The sequence below is a fragment of the Tamandua tetradactyla genome, chromosome X, assembly GCF_023851605.1.
Source record: "Tamandua tetradactyla isolate mTamTet1 chromosome X, mTamTet1.pri, whole genome shotgun sequence".
NCBI lineage: Eukaryota > Metazoa > Chordata > Mammalia > Pilosa > Myrmecophagidae > Tamandua > Tamandua tetradactyla.
Genome location: NC_135353.1, coordinates 97,476,763 through 97,492,508, shown reverse-complemented (window position 1 = coordinate 97,492,508; position 15,746 = coordinate 97,476,763). Strand labels below are relative to the sequence as shown.

The 15,746-nt window shown below is 36.4% G+C and overlaps 1 pseudogene; it reads left to right on the top strand.

Moving 5' to 3' along the window:
- The first annotated feature begins 563 nt into the window (after nt 1-563).
- Nucleotides 564-1,037, top strand: LOC143671628 (low molecular weight phosphotyrosine protein phosphatase pseudogene; annotated as a pseudogene).
- Nucleotides 1,038-15,746: the final 14,709 nt, after the last annotated feature.

Sequence of the window (15,746 nt, the reverse complement as noted above, 5' to 3'; positions counted from 1 at the left end):
CAGAGCCTTCAGACAAGAAAACATTCTCACTGACACCTTGATTTCAGCCTTTTGTATTTGATAAGTGCAAATTAAAACTAAAGTTATATACTTCTATATGCTTATTAAACTGGTGAAAAATTATCTTTAAAATGACAGCATTAAATGTTGGTGAGGATGTGGAATAAATATAATTCTCATATATTTCTGTAATGTGTGAAAAATGGCACAGTCTCTTCAGAAAACTGTTTGGCAGTTTCTTATCAATTAAACATAAACATATCACATAACTCCACATTCTCACACCTAAGTATCCAAGAGAAATTAAAATTTATGTTCCAACAAAAATGTGTGCATCTCTGCTTATAACAGCTTTATTCATAATCAGTAAAAACTGGAAACTGCCTAAAAATCATTTAGTGGACAAACCGATAAACTGTGGTACCTGGGATTCTACTCAGCAATAAAAAGGAATTAACTACTGGTAACCACAATGGCAAACCTCAAATGAATTATTTTAAGTGAAAGAATACAGATTTTTAAAAAGCTATACAGACTCTGTGCCTCTTTTTGCACCTGAGAAGATGGCAGTGCAGCTGCCCAAGTTGGTGCTGTTTGCATGTCTGGGTAACATTTATCAGTCATGCACTGAAGAAGCAGTTTTTAGAAAACTTGTGGCTGATAGAAATATTACAGATAATTGGAGAATAGAGAGTGCAGCAAAATCCAATTATGAGATAGGAAAGTCTCCTGATTATCAAGAGGAAAATTGCATGAAGCATGATATTCTTATGAATCACATTGCCAGGCAGATTACCAAAGAAGACTTTGCCACATTTGATTACATACTGTGTACGGATGAAAGCAGTCCTAGTGATTTGAATAGAAAATGTAGTGAAGTTAAAAACTTCAAAGTAAAAATAAAACTGCTTGGGAGCTATGAGCTGCAAAAACAACTTATTATTGAAGATCCCTATTATTGGAATGACTCTGATTTTGAGACTGTGCACCAGCAGTGTGTTAGGTACTGCAAAGCATTTTCGGAAAAGTCACAGTAAAGCTGCATCCACTCATTGATGAAGGCCAACAATGATTAATATATTTACAACGATGTTCTAAGTTTTTCAGTCAGTCAATTTGTTAAAAATGTAATGCTTCGAAGCTCAAAGTACAACTTTTTTTCAATTGACTTGTTTCTTATCTTAAAAAATAACTGTAGTTGGAAATCAAGGTTGTGTTTGGCATAAGAATTAATAATAATCTCTGATTCAACATATGGGGTACCTTAAATATTATCAAACAAATTGGGCATCTTATTTTTCCCCAATTACAAAAATAGTGGAACAAACAAAATAATAGAACTACAACATATAATGGTTTTTGTGTGTTTTGTAACAATCATTTCTTTCCAGTGTTTAACCTTAAGGTACTATCTAGTGACCGCTAGCTTTCTAATATGCTTAATTTTGATCTTAATAAATAATTATACCATCACTTTCAGGCCCAAGTGAGTAACTGAACACATTGAGACTTTTAATAATCTACCTCTCTATTAAATTGATATGTATAATTTGATGGACAAATATCCTCTATTCACCTATAGTACTTCTCTTTTTACCCTAGGGTCTTTTATTGAATTACATACCCCCACAGTAATAGGAATTCATAATCTTGATTGGAAATATTTTGATTCACACATACCCAGGGTGCACACTTGTATGGTAAAAAGATAAGAAAGAGATTGATTCATGATATAAATCTTTAGTATTATTCTTAAACTTTGTTTATATAGTTTATTTCATGATGAAGTCAGCTTTTTGCTACCCATTTGGACCACTTTGTCTCTGAAAATTTAATTATATCCAGAAAGGACACTATTTGCTATTTCATGTTATGCTCACTTTGACATATGTATCTGCTTTAAATGCATATATAACTCAAATGCCAAATATTATATACTGGCTTAGATGGGAAAAAATATTTAAAAAGCTGGAAAAAGAGGATTTGATTATGTTGAAGTCCTTAAATAATATGTTAAATGTTCTTTTATCAGTGTTTCACTTATAAGTAATTTCTATGTACTTTGAGATAATTGTAATTTCAAATTCATTTGGATATATATCAGAAAAGGTTGTTTTCAAAATAAACTGGTGAGCATGGAAATATAATTGAGATATTTAAAAGGCTGTACAATACATGATTCCATTTGTAACATTCTGAAAATGTAAAGCTATAAGGACAGTAAATAGATCAGTGGTTTCAGGGAATGAGGGAGTAGGGGTTGACTAAAAAAGGGTGCAGTCAAAAGAAGTTGAATACAAATAATAATTAATATAATGGATTTATTGAAAGAAAAACTGCCCAAGCACGGAGAATTCAAGTAGAAGTAAGAGTCTCAAAATAATTAGCAAGTTACATGAGCATATAAAGACAGGAGATTTCCAAAGGTCTTACAAATTTTGGAATGATCCTAGATAAGTTTTTTTCAGTATATTTGTCCATGATAAGGTATTTCTATTGGACCAAAGCCAGCTAATTTCCAATTGTTACTTAATCTTTGTGGGGTATATACCTTTTTTTAAAAAAAGAAAGCCTTCCGATTTGTTTTTTAAATTATTATTAGAGAAGTTATGGGTTTACAGAGCAGTCATGCATAAAATACAGGATTCCTATACATGTTCCCACCACTAACACTTACGTTGGTGAGGAAAGTCTGTTACAACTTATGGTGATACTTTGTAATTCTACTATTTTTTAACAGTATTTTCACTTGCTGCAATTGGTGAAAGATTATTAAAGTAGTACTACTAACTACTGTCTATTGTTTACATAGGGGTACTGTTTTTCTCCACATTCCTAACTTTTTTCATGTGTGTCTTTATTTTATTACCCATTTACTCATATACTGGATAAGGAAGTGTCATTCACAAGGTTTTTACAAACCACAAGATGAAAGCTGTACAGTTATGTAATCATTATCAAAGTTCAAGTCTACTGGATTACAGTTGAAATTTTTCAGTTATTTCCTTCTGATAATTCAGCACACTAGAAACTAAGAAATATCTATATAATGAGTCAGAAGTCATAATCATTTATTAAATCATACATTCTCAGTTATAATTCCTCCCTCTCAATTTGATCATTCTCTCAATCTCCAGGGATATCTGGGAAATGAAAATTCTGTCTGATTCATTCTGAAAAGGGTTTTTGACATTATGGGATAGAGGAATGAAACTAGTTGATGTTCTTGGAGAAACTGTTACCTCTGATTTTTTTTCTTTACCTTGCAGGTAGTGGATCTCTAATAACCTTTATGCTTTTGAGTGAGAACTCCCCAGGTTAAATTGTTGGCTAGTGTGTTGGTTTGAAATGATGTATGTACTCTAGAAAAACCATGTTTTAATCCTAATCCCATTTTGTAAAGGCAGCTGTTTCTTCTAATCCTTATTTGTATTGCATGTTTGAAACTGTAATTAGATCATCTCCCTGGAGATGTGATTTAATCAAGACTTGTTAAACTGGATTAGGGGAGATGTGTCTCCACTTATTTGGGTGGTACTAAACCACTAAGATTAGTTTACTGGAATCCTATAAAAGAGAATGACAAGAAAGAAAACAAGGAGATTCAGAAAGAGTAGAGAATGCTGCAGTACCATAAAGTAGAGAGCCCATCGACCAGCACTTCGGAGATGAAGAAGGAAAATGCCTAATGGGGAGCTTCATTAAACAAGAAGCTAGGAGAGAAAGCTGGCAGATGATGCCATGTTCACCACGTGCCTTCCAGATGAGAGAGAAACCCTAACCATGTTGCCATGTGCCTTTCCACTTGAGAGAGAAACCCTGAACTTCATCAGCCTTCCTGAACCAAAGTATCTTTCCCTGGATGCCTTTGATTGGACAGTTCTATAGACTTGTTTTAATTGGGACATTTTCTCAGCCTTAGAATCAGAAAGTAGCAACTTATTAAACTCCCCCTTTTAAAAGCCATTCCATTTCTAGTATATTGCATTCTGGCAGCTAGCAACCTAGAACAGACTTTGGTACCTGATGAGTGGGGTGCTGCTATGGTTTGCAAATATTAAACACGTTGGAATGACTTTTCAAATAGATAAGGGGAAGAATCTGGAGGAGTTGTGAGGAGCTTGATAGAGAAGACTTAGAATGTTTTGAAGAGAATCTTGGTAGAAAATGTGGACTTTAAAGATACCTCTGACCAGGTTCTAGACAGAAATGAGACATGTGTCATTACAGACTGGAAGGAAGGCATTCCTTGTTTTAAAATGGCAGATAATCTGACAAAGTTGATGAGTGACTTTGGCTGGAAGGCAAAGCTTAAAAGCCATGAACTTGGATATTTAGCAGAAGAGATGTCCAAATTAAATGGGGAAAGTGCACCCTGGTTTCTCCCCACAGCTTATAGTGAAATGTGACAGGAAAGAGATAAACTGAAAACTGAACTCTTGAGTACTAATAAACCAGAAATTGATGTTCCCAGAGAATAGTGCCCCACATGAAGATTTGACCAAATGTGAAACCAGCTAGCCACTTCAGAGAAAGCCAAGATTGGACATGGAGTTATTCAGAAAGATTTGTGGAAACTCCTTATTTTTGATGGGCATGATTCAAGGTTACTGCATAGAAAGCCAATGAGAGTACTGTGGGACCTGTATAAACAGAGCCACTGCCAGTCTGGACTAGGGGGTTCAAAGAAGGGACACATTGGAGGAAAAATAACTTCAGAAGCAAAACCATGGAGTCTGAGGTCTGAAGTCAAGAAGCCTCGGGCCAGGAGAGGAGACCCATCCAAGCCTGTGGAAAGTATGAGCTTGCCCCAAAGGCAGAGGATGGGCCTTCCACCTCATTGCAGTGGAAGAGTCATGCCACCTCAGGCCTTAGAGAGTTTGAAGAACATTCCTTGGGGTTTGGGGAGAGCCTGGCTGTCACCACATGGAGGGGTTGATCATGTGCCCTGGAGATGGCAGAGAACCTGAGTGCAGCCCTGATCTTTGGAGAGGGTGGAGCCAAGAAAAATGTGATCTCTCCAATGTCCCCCAAGGTTGCATTTGGAGAGAAGCAAGCCACTGCATAGGCATTTGGGAAGGGTGGGACTGCCACTTTCTAAAGCCCTGAAGATAAATGATTCTCAGACTTTGAATCTAATGGACTTTACCCTGTGGATTTTCAAAACTGTATAGGTACAATGACCCCTGTGTTCCTTCTTCCCTACGGAAATGGGTGTATGTATCCTATGGCTGTTCCTCCTTTGTATGTTGGCAGCAGATAACTTGTTCCCTGTTTAACAGATCCAGAGCCAGAGGATAGTTTTGCCTTAGAACAGACTATGCCTCTAACAAACTTTGATAAGAGCTTGTACTGTTTCTAACTTAGTATTTCATTTGTGTTTCTACTGAAATGGTTTAAAGATTTCTGGTATTGTGATGGAATTAGTGTATGTTGTATATGGGGAAAACCTGTCTTTTTTAAGGTCCAGAGGATGGAATGTGCTTGTTTGAAATGATGTATGTACCCTAGAAAAGCTATGTTTTTATCCTAATCTCATTTTGTAAAGGTAGCTGTTTCTTCTAACCCCTATTCAGTATTGTATGTTTGAAACTGTAATTATTGATGTAATTACATCTCCCTGGAGATGTAATTTAATCAAGAGTAGTTGTTAAACTGGATTAGGGGAGATGTGTCTCCACTCATTTGGGTAGGTCTTGATTAACTTACTGGAATCCTGTAAAAGAGAATAACAAGAGAGAAAGTGAGGAGAATCAGAGAGAGCAGAGAATGTTGTAGCACCATGAAGAACAGTTCATCAGCCAGCACTTTGGAGATAAAGAAGGAAAACACCTTCTGAGGAGCTTCATGAAACATGAAGCTGGGAGAGAAAACTGGCAGATGATGGGGAAAGAGAGAAAATTTGTTTTGTCTTAGCCTCAGGTTCTTTGTGGTCATCTTAAGTAAGCACTCTTTATTTTCACCAGGTGCATTCATATTCTTTGTCACGTGAATCCTGCAGTATATAAGCAGGAACCAATTAAGAATAAAGTTGTCTGATGTCTCTGGTCTGTTATCACTGAGCTGCAGACCCCCTGAACCCATCTTTGTTTGTCTTTTATTCTTTCTTTCATTCTTGCTTTCTCATCATTCCTTAATATCTTTCCAGCTCCATTTCATAGGAAGCAACATTTGGTGCCAAACATGGGGCCCGAAGAGGAAGACTCCAAAACAATATTAAGGAACCAAGGAAAAGTCTCCATTAGAGACGTGTGTCCAGCCAATAGAAGAGGACTCGAGTCATATTGGTAAGTAAGCATTTTCCTTGGGGCATCAGGGTAATGGGTAATCACAATGGGTGGCTGGAGGAGTATGTATGTATGTATGTATGTTTGTATGTTTGTGTGTTGAAAACATTGTTAGGGTGCCATTACAAAAATAAGGTTTTGATAAAGTTTAAGAGTTATTTGTATTTTGAAGAAAAAGACTCTGTGGATAAAACAGAGAAGAGCTTAAAGCAGACTCCCCATGGTGAGATGGGAGACACTGAAGGAAAAAGAGTGAAGAAACTTCTGAGCTGAAAACACTTTTCCATAACAATACAGTGTGGCCACATGGGGGCAATAACAGAAGGGAATTTAGGAAAAATAAAGAAACTAGGTTCTTGTTGTTAGGAAGAAAATAGTAAAGGGAAATAGTTAATAGCATAATGATGACACAGCCAGGAAATATAGCCAGGGAAAAAGTAAATCTAATTGGGGAAAAAAGAGGCTAAAAAGCTTCTTCAAAAAAAGGAGATATTTCTTAAAAAATAAGATAGGAAGATTGAGAGTATATTTGGAGTAATTAAAGGAGAGAAAGGACAAACAAAACAAGGATATGGAGACTATGTTAGAAGATCCAAAGAATTCTTCAAAATAGAAATACAGAGGTGTGAACCTGAGGCAAGGGAAAAGGACAGTAAATAAATGACTTAAGATGGGATACATAATTGCAAAAATTTCACCTGAATATGGGCTGCAAATAGCTCCAGAAAAGATTCAAAAGACTGGGCCTTACATATACCTAGGAATGCAAATAGCTGCAAATAAAATAATTCCTAAAAAAATACAATTAAGAAGGGATAATTTACAAACTTTAAATGATTTTCAAAAACTGTTATGAGATATTAATTGGATTAGACCCACTTTAGGGATTCCTAATTATATGTTACAGAACTTGTTTGATATTTTACAAGGAGATTCTGATTTATTAAGCAAAAGGCAGTTAGCTGCAGCTGAGTGAGAGTTATAATTAATTGAACAACGCGTTCAAGAAGGACAGCTTGTTAAAATAGATATAGAAAAGCCTGTTGATTTTATTATTTTCTTTACTTTGCAATCCCCCACAAGCCTATTTTGGCAAAATGGTGTTTTAGAATGGATTTTTTTTACCAAACAATAAACAAAAATGCTTACATACATATCTGCAAAAAAGTCATTTCTTTAATAGCCAAAGGTCGCCAAAGATATTATCAATTAATAGGTCACAATCCTAATCGCATAGTGTGTGATCTCACAAAGGAAGAAGTTCAAAGCCTATATACTTTCAATACCTCTTGGCAGATAGCATTAAGTGACTTTAAAGGACAAATTGATAATCATTTACCTATGTCAAAACTTTTACAATTTCTAAAAAGAACACAGTGGATCTGGCCTAAAATAGTTCGGGCCTCCCCGTTGAAGGGGGCCATTACTGTCTTTACTGATGGTAGTATTAATGGACAGGCTGCATATGCTACCCCAGGGGAAAACAAAAGTTGGAAAATGCCTTACACCTCAGCCCAGCGTACTGAATTAGCACCTGTAATTCAAGTATTGCAAAGTCTTCCACAAGCTCTTAATATTGTTTCTGATTCTGAATATGTTTGCCAAACAGTTACTCACATTGAGACAGCTTCTTTGTTTGAAAGAGATGAATTGTCCCAAATGTTTTTACATTTGCAAACGTTAGTCAGAAGTAGAATTAATCCTCTTTTTATCATGCATATAAGAGCTCATACCAATCTTCCGGGTCCTTTGTCACTACAAAATCAGCAAGCAGATACTCTTGTGGGGGTAATTCTAGATCCCACAACACTTCACAAATTGACTCATATCAATAGAAAAAGGCTGCAAAAGAAATTTCCATCTTTATCTAAACAACAAGCTCAGGACATTGTTAGGACTTGTCCAACCTGTGGACCTTTAAATGCACTCCCATTTGCATCAGGGGTTAATCCTCGAGGCCAAAAAGTAAATGAATTATGGCAAATGGATGTTACTCATATTTCACATTTTGGTAAAATGCAGTATGTACATGCTATCATAGACACTTGTTCTCATTTCATCTGGGCTACTGCACAATCTGGAGAGCATTTCTGCCATATTAGATCACATTTACTTAATGCTTTTGCTGTTATGGGATGCCTTCAATCTATTAAAGCGGACAATGGTCTTGCTTATACAGGAAAACAATTTCACAAATTTTGTGCTACGTTTAATATTACTCATACCACAGGAATCCCACATAATCCTTCAGGACAAGGAATTTTGAATGTGCAAACCGGACACTAAAGTCTATGCTCTTGAAACAAAAAGGGGGAGATGATGATACAACCCAAACAGAATTGCAGCTGCAGCCAATCTATTGGAAAGATGTTAAAGATGATTTATGGAAACCAGGAATGGTAAAGGTGTGGGATAGGGGATTCACTCTTGTCATTGCAGATGACAGAACCTCAGTTTGGATTCCCTCGAAGAGAATAAAACCCAGACATGTCAACCTGGATGAAAATGACTAGATGGGTAATGTATATTATAGGACATATAATTTTAATTACTGAAGGACAGGGACATATTTATACTTATTGGTAATTGCAGGAATCTGTGAGCCCTAACATGGGCCAATCCAACTTCACCAAAATAATCTGAATACAAGTTTAGGATTCCTAGGTCCAGTAAAAAGAAAACTGGTGTCAAATTTAATTCCTCCATTTTTAGAAAGACTTGTATGCATAACTCTATGGAAACAAAGGATACTTGCCTATTAGATGGGAAAGAAAGTTGGAATGGATGGCAGTTATGTCATATGGGCTGAGCAGTTAGCATAATTAATGATTCCAATGGAATTGTAAGATGCCCCTATGTGGTTAAAGATAACGGAGACTATATGGACAGGCAAGCTAAATCAGAGTTTAATACTTAGAGGATGATTTGTGCCAAATCCATGGGATGATAAATACAACATTAGTCGAGAAATTTATGGAAATTTTTCTTGGGAATTGCAAGAATTATTCTCTGTTCACTTGTCTCTAAGCACTTGTGTTGCAGGAGGTGGGATGATTGTGGCAGCAAGGAGAAGAGGAGGTGTTTTACTGCTGGTGAAGATGTCAATATCCTCGCAATCCTCTCCATAAACACAAGTCTTGATCCATTTGGCAAAACAATATCTGAAAAGGACTAAGAGACTAATTGGACTCATTATTATAGCTGTCATTGGAATCATTGGAATTATCACAATGGCTGCGGTCACTGGAACTACATTGTTAGGTTTGGGGCTGCTTATATATTGTTTCTTTCTCTTCAGCTGTGTTTAACAACAAATGATGAAAGTCAGAAAGCTTGACTGGTAGCCAATGATGGGTAATACCCTTCCTTCAGAGCTTAAGGGCAACCTAAGACAGGCAGAGTCACTAAGCAAAACCATGCTAACCATGTGATTCTTGCAAAAAACTCTTGGCTCCCTCCTGATTCAAAGTCGGAGAGCTTGACTGGTGGCCAATGATGGGTAAGACCCTTCCTTCAGAGCCTAAGGGCAACCTAAGACAGACACAGTCACCTCAGCTGATAAAACAAAAAGGGGGAAATGTAGGTGCCAAGGGTTTAAACAAAACCAGCAGAATTTGTTGGGGACAGCTGGCGTCAAAGTAGCAGCAAGAAATTGAGGAGATAGTAATTTGCTTAATGGAGAACAGTCTGGGGGAAAGAGAGAAAGTTTGTCTTAGCCCCAGGTTCTTTGTGGTCCTCTTAAGTAAGCACTCTGTATTCTCACCAGGTGCATGCGTACTCTTTGTCATGTGAATCCTGCAGTATATAAGCAGGAACCAATTAAGAATAAAGTTGTCTGATATCTCTGGTCTGTTATCGCTGAGCTTCAGACCCCCTGAACCATCTTTGTTTGTCTTTTATTCTTTCTTTCATTCTTTCTTTCTCATCATTCCTTAATATCTTTCAAGCTCCATTTCATAAGAAGCAACAGGCTTTCAAATTCTTCTTTATGCTATCCAACATCTTCTTAATATCTTGTATATTTTTAGTGATCTAATTGAATTATTTTAGGAGATTTGTTGGAATATCTTTAATTAATTGTTCCATATTCTGTAGCTCTCTCTGACTTTGTATTTCCTCCTTTGACTGAATCATATCTTCCTGTTTCTTAATATGTTTCATTATATTTTGCTGATACTAGCCATCATTATCTTGGTGAGTTTACTCTGAAGGTCAGATTCTTTCTCTTGTCAAAGCTTTTGTTCTTGATTGGACTTTTGTTAATCCTTTTCTTTGACACTTGGTTCATCAGTATTACCCAACTAAGGCTATGTGAGGGAACTACAAAGGAGGTACATATCAGCCTTTAATTCAGTTCCCAAGGGTGCATTTTCCTGGCCTATTCAGCATATGTCCCTCTGCCCAAAAGCTTTTTAGATGTCTTCCCAGTGATGAGCTTCCCTCATTTGCCAGCTGATGGCTCTCTTCAGCAACCTATTCTCCTCATCCCTCAAAGGCAGGATCTTCTTAGCTCAGTATTGGCTCCAGACAATTGCATAGCTGAGCTGGACAGGGGAAGTTAAACCATCAGTCATCCCCACAGTCCAAAAGCTGGCACAGTTCTAAATTATGTCCCACCCTATTCTTGGGAGAGTGGACTTTCACTCTCTTTTCAGTATAGAGCTGCCTGCCCACCAGAGACTGGAGTACCAAATGCTTTCTGCCCTGAACCAAGAACTGATGTTCAGAGAGTTTGCTAAGATTCTCTAACACAGCTTTGCTGTCTGTTCATCCTGCCCTTCCCTGGGTGTTGTAGAGCACTTCTCCTGATCTCAGAGATCCAGACCTATTGTGGCAGACAATTTCTGTCTGACCACTAGTTGTTTTTCTAGGAGACAGGTAAGCCCAGCCTCTCCCTTATCAGCTATCTTGGATCCCTGTGGCCAACTGATTTTTTTACATGGCTGCCAAAACCCCTCAACTGGGATATTGTGTTGTTTAACCTCCATATACTTGTGAATTTAACAATTCTCCTCCTGATATTGATTTTCAGCTTTCATTCTATTTATGATCAGAGAAAGTGCTTCTATAATTTCAATCTTTTCAAATTTACTGAGACATGGCTTATGACCCAAACTGGTCTATCTTAGAGAATGATCCATGACATTTGAGATGAATGCATATCCTGCTGCTTGGGGATGCAATGTTTGCACCTGTCTGTTAGGTCTGGTTTGTTTCTCATGTTATGCAAGTTTTGTTTCCTTGTTGACCTTTTTTTTTTATTAATTAAAAAAAGAATTAACAAAACAGTTAGAAATCATTCCATTCTACATGTACAATCAGTAATTCTTAATAACATCACATAGTTGCATATTCATCATTTCTTAGTACATTTGCATCGATTTAGAAAAAGAAATAAAAAGACAACAGAATAAGTATTAAAACATTAATAGAAAGAAAAAAAAACAAAAAACCTATACCTCACATGCAGCTTCATTCAGTGTTTTAACATAATTGCATTACAATTGGGTAGTATTGTGCTGTCCATTTCTGAGTTTTTATATACAGTCCCGTTGTACAGTCTGTATCCCTTCAGCTCCAATTACCCCTTCTCTCTTTTTTTTAATTAACGGAAAAAAAGAAATTAACCCAACATTTAGAAATCATACCATTCTACATATGCAATCAGTAATTCTCAACATCATCACATAGATGCATGATCATCATTTCTTAGTATATTTGCATCGGTTTAGAAAAACTAGCAACATAACCGAAAAAGATATAGAATGTTAATATAGAGACAAAAATAAAAGTAATAATAGTAAAGTCAAAACAAAACAAAACAAAACAAAAACCTATAGCTCAGATGCAGTTTGATTCAGTGTTTTAACAAGATTACTTTACAATTAGGTATTATTGTGTTGTCCATTTTTGAGTTTTTGTATCTAGTCCTGTTGCACAGTCTGTATCCCTTCAACTTCAATTGCCCATTATCTTACCCTGTTTCTAACTCCTGCTGAACTCTGTTACCAATGACATATTCCAAGTTTATTCTCGAATGTCTGTTCACATCAGTGGGACCATACAGTATTTGTCCTTTAGTTTTTGGCTAGACTCACTCAGCATAATGTTCTCTAGGTCCATCCATGTTATTACATGCTTCATAAGTTTATCCTGTCTTAAAGCTGCATAGTATTCCATCGTATGTATATACCACAGTTTGTTTAGCCACTCTTCTGTTGATGGAGATTTCGGCTGTTTCCATCTCTTTGCAATTGTAAATAACGCTGCTATAAACATTGGTGTGCAAATGTCCGTTTGTGTCTTTGCCCTTAAGTCCTTTGAGTAGATTCCCAGCAATGGTGTTGCTGGGTCGTATGGTAATTCTATATTCAGCTTTTTGAGGAACCACCAAACTGCCTTCCACAGTGGTTGCACCATTTGACATTCCCACCAACAGTGGATAACTGTGCCTCTTTCTCTGCATCCTCTCCAGCACTTGTCATTTTCTGTTTTGTTGATAATGGCCATTCTGGTGGGTGTGAGATGATATCTCATTGTGGTTTTGATTTGCATTTCTCTAATGGCCAGGGACATTGAGCATCTCTTCATGTGCTTTTTGGCCATTTGTATTTCCTATTCTGAAAGGTGTCTGTTCAAGTCTTTTTCCCATTTTGTAATTGGGTTGGCTGTCTTTTTGTTGTTGAGATGAACAATCTCTTTATAAATTCTGGATACTAGACCTTTATCTGATATATCATTTCCAAATATTGTCTCCCATTGTGTAGGCTGTCTTTCTACTTTCTTGATGAAATTCTTTGATGCACAAAAGTGTTTAATTTTGAGGAGCTCCCATTTATTTATTTCCTTCTTCAGTGTTCTTGCTTTAAGTTTAAGGTCCATAAAACCGCCTCCAGTTGTAAGATCCATAAGATATCTCCCAACATTTTCCTCTAACTGTTTTATGGTCTTAGACCTAATGTTTAGATCTTTGATCCATTTTGAGTTAACTTTTGTATAGGGTGTGAGAGATGGGTCTTCTTTCATTCTTTTGCATATGGATATCCAGTTCTCTAGGCACCATTTATTGAAGAGACTGTTCTGTCCCAGGTGAGTTGGCTTGACTGCCTTATCAAAGATCAAATGTCCATAGATGAGAGGGTCTATATCTGAGCACTCTATTCGATTCCATTGGTTGATATATCTATCTTTATGCCAATACCATGCTGTTTTGACCACTGTGGCTTCATAATATGCCTTAAAGTCAGGCATCGCTAGACCTCCAGCTTCGTTTTTTTTCCTCAAGATGTTTTTAGCAATTCGGGGCACCCTGCCCTTCCAGATAAATTTGATTATTGGTTTTTCTATTTCTGAAAAATAAGTTGTTGAGATTTTGATTGGTATTGCATTGAATCTGTAAATCAATTTAGGTAGGATTGACATCTTAACTATATTTAGTCTTCCAATCCATGAACACGGTATGCCCTTCCATCTATTTAGGTCTTCTGTGATTTCTTTTAACAGTTTTTTGTAGTTTTCTTTATATATGTTTTTTGTCTCTTTAGTTAAATTTATTCCTAGGTATTTTATTCTTTTAGTTGCAATTGTAAATGGGATTTGTTTCTTGATTTCCCCCTCCGCTTCTTCATTACTAGTGTATAGAAATGCTACAGATTTTTGAATGTTGATCTTGTAACCTGCTACTTTGCTGTACTCATTTATTAGCTCTAGTAGTTTTGTTGTGGATTTTTCCGGGTTTTCGACGTATAGTATCATATCATCTGCAAACAGTGATAGTTTTACTTCTTCCTTTCCAATTTTGATGCCTTGTATTTCTTTTTCTTGTCTAATTGCTCTGGCTAGAACCTCCAACACAATGTTGAATAATAGTGGTGATAGTGGACATCCTTGTCTTGTTCCTGATCTTAGGGGGAAAGTTTTCAATTTTTCCCCATTGAGGATGATATTAGCTGTGGGTTTTCCATATATTCCCTCTATCATTTTAAGGAAGTTCCCTTGTATTCCTATCTTTTGAAGTGTTTTCAACAGGAAAGGATGTTGAATCTTGTCAAATGCCTTCTCTGCATCAATTGAGATGATCATGTGATCTTTCTGCTTTGATTTGTTGATATGGTGTATTACATTAATTGATTTTCTTATGTTGAACCATCCTTGCATACCTGGGATGAATCCTACTTGGTCATGATGTATAATTCTTTTAATGTGTTGTTGGATACGATTTGCTAGAATTTTATTGGGGATTTTTGCATCTATATTCATTAGAGAGATTGGTCTGTAGTTTTCTTTTTTTGTAATATCTTTGCCTGGTTTTGGTATGAGGGTAATGTTGGCTTCATAGAATGAATTAGGTAGTTTTCCCTCCACTTCGATTTTTTTGAAGAGTTTGAGGAGAATTGGTACTAATTCTTTCTGGAACGTTTGGTAGAATTCACATGTGAAGCCATCTGCTCCTGGACTTTTCTTTTTAGGAAGCTTTTGAATGACTGATTCAATTTCTTTACTTGTGATTGGTTTGTTGAGGTCATCTATGTCTTCTTGAGTCAAAGTTGGTTGTTCATGTCTTTCCAGGAACCTGTCCACTTCATCTAAATTGTTGTATTTATTATCATAAAGTTCTTCATAGTATCCTGTTATTACCTCCTTTATTTCTGTGAGGTCAGTAGTTATGTCTCCTCTTCCATTTCTGATCTTATTTATTTGCATCCTCTCTCTTCTTCTTTTTGTCAATCTTGCTAAGGGCCCATCAATCTTATTGATTTTCTCATAGAACCAACTTCTGGTCTTATTGATTTTCTCTATTGTTTTCATGTTTTCAATTTCATTTATTTCTGCTCTGATCTTTGTTATTTCTTTCCTTTTGCTTGCTTTGGGATTATTTTGCTGTTCTTTCTCCAGTTCTTCCAAGTGAACAGCTAATTCCTGCATTTTTGCCTTTTCTTCTTTTCTGATATAGACATTTAGGGCAATAAATTTCCCTCTTAACACTGCCTTTGCTGCATCCCATAAGTTTTGATATGTTGTGTTTTCATTTTCATTTGCCTCGAGGTATTTACTAATTTCTCTTGCAATTTCTTCTTTGACCCACTCGTTGTTTAAGAGTGTGTTGTTGAGCCTCCACGTATTTGTGAATTTTCTGACATTCTGCCTATTATTGATTTCCAACTTCATTCCTTTATGATCCTAGAAAGTGTTGTGTATGATTTCAATCTTTTTAAATTTGTTAAGACTTGCTATGTGACCCAGCATATGGTCTATCTTTGAGAATGATCCATGAGCACTTGAGAAAAAGGTGTATCCTGCTGTTGTGGGATGTAATGTCCTATAAATGTCTGTTAAGTCTAGCTCCTTTATAGTAATATTCAGATTCTCTATTTCTTTATTGATCCTCTGTCTAGATGTTCTGTCCATTGATGAGAGTGGGGAATTGAAGTCTCCAACTATTATGGTATTTGTGTCTAT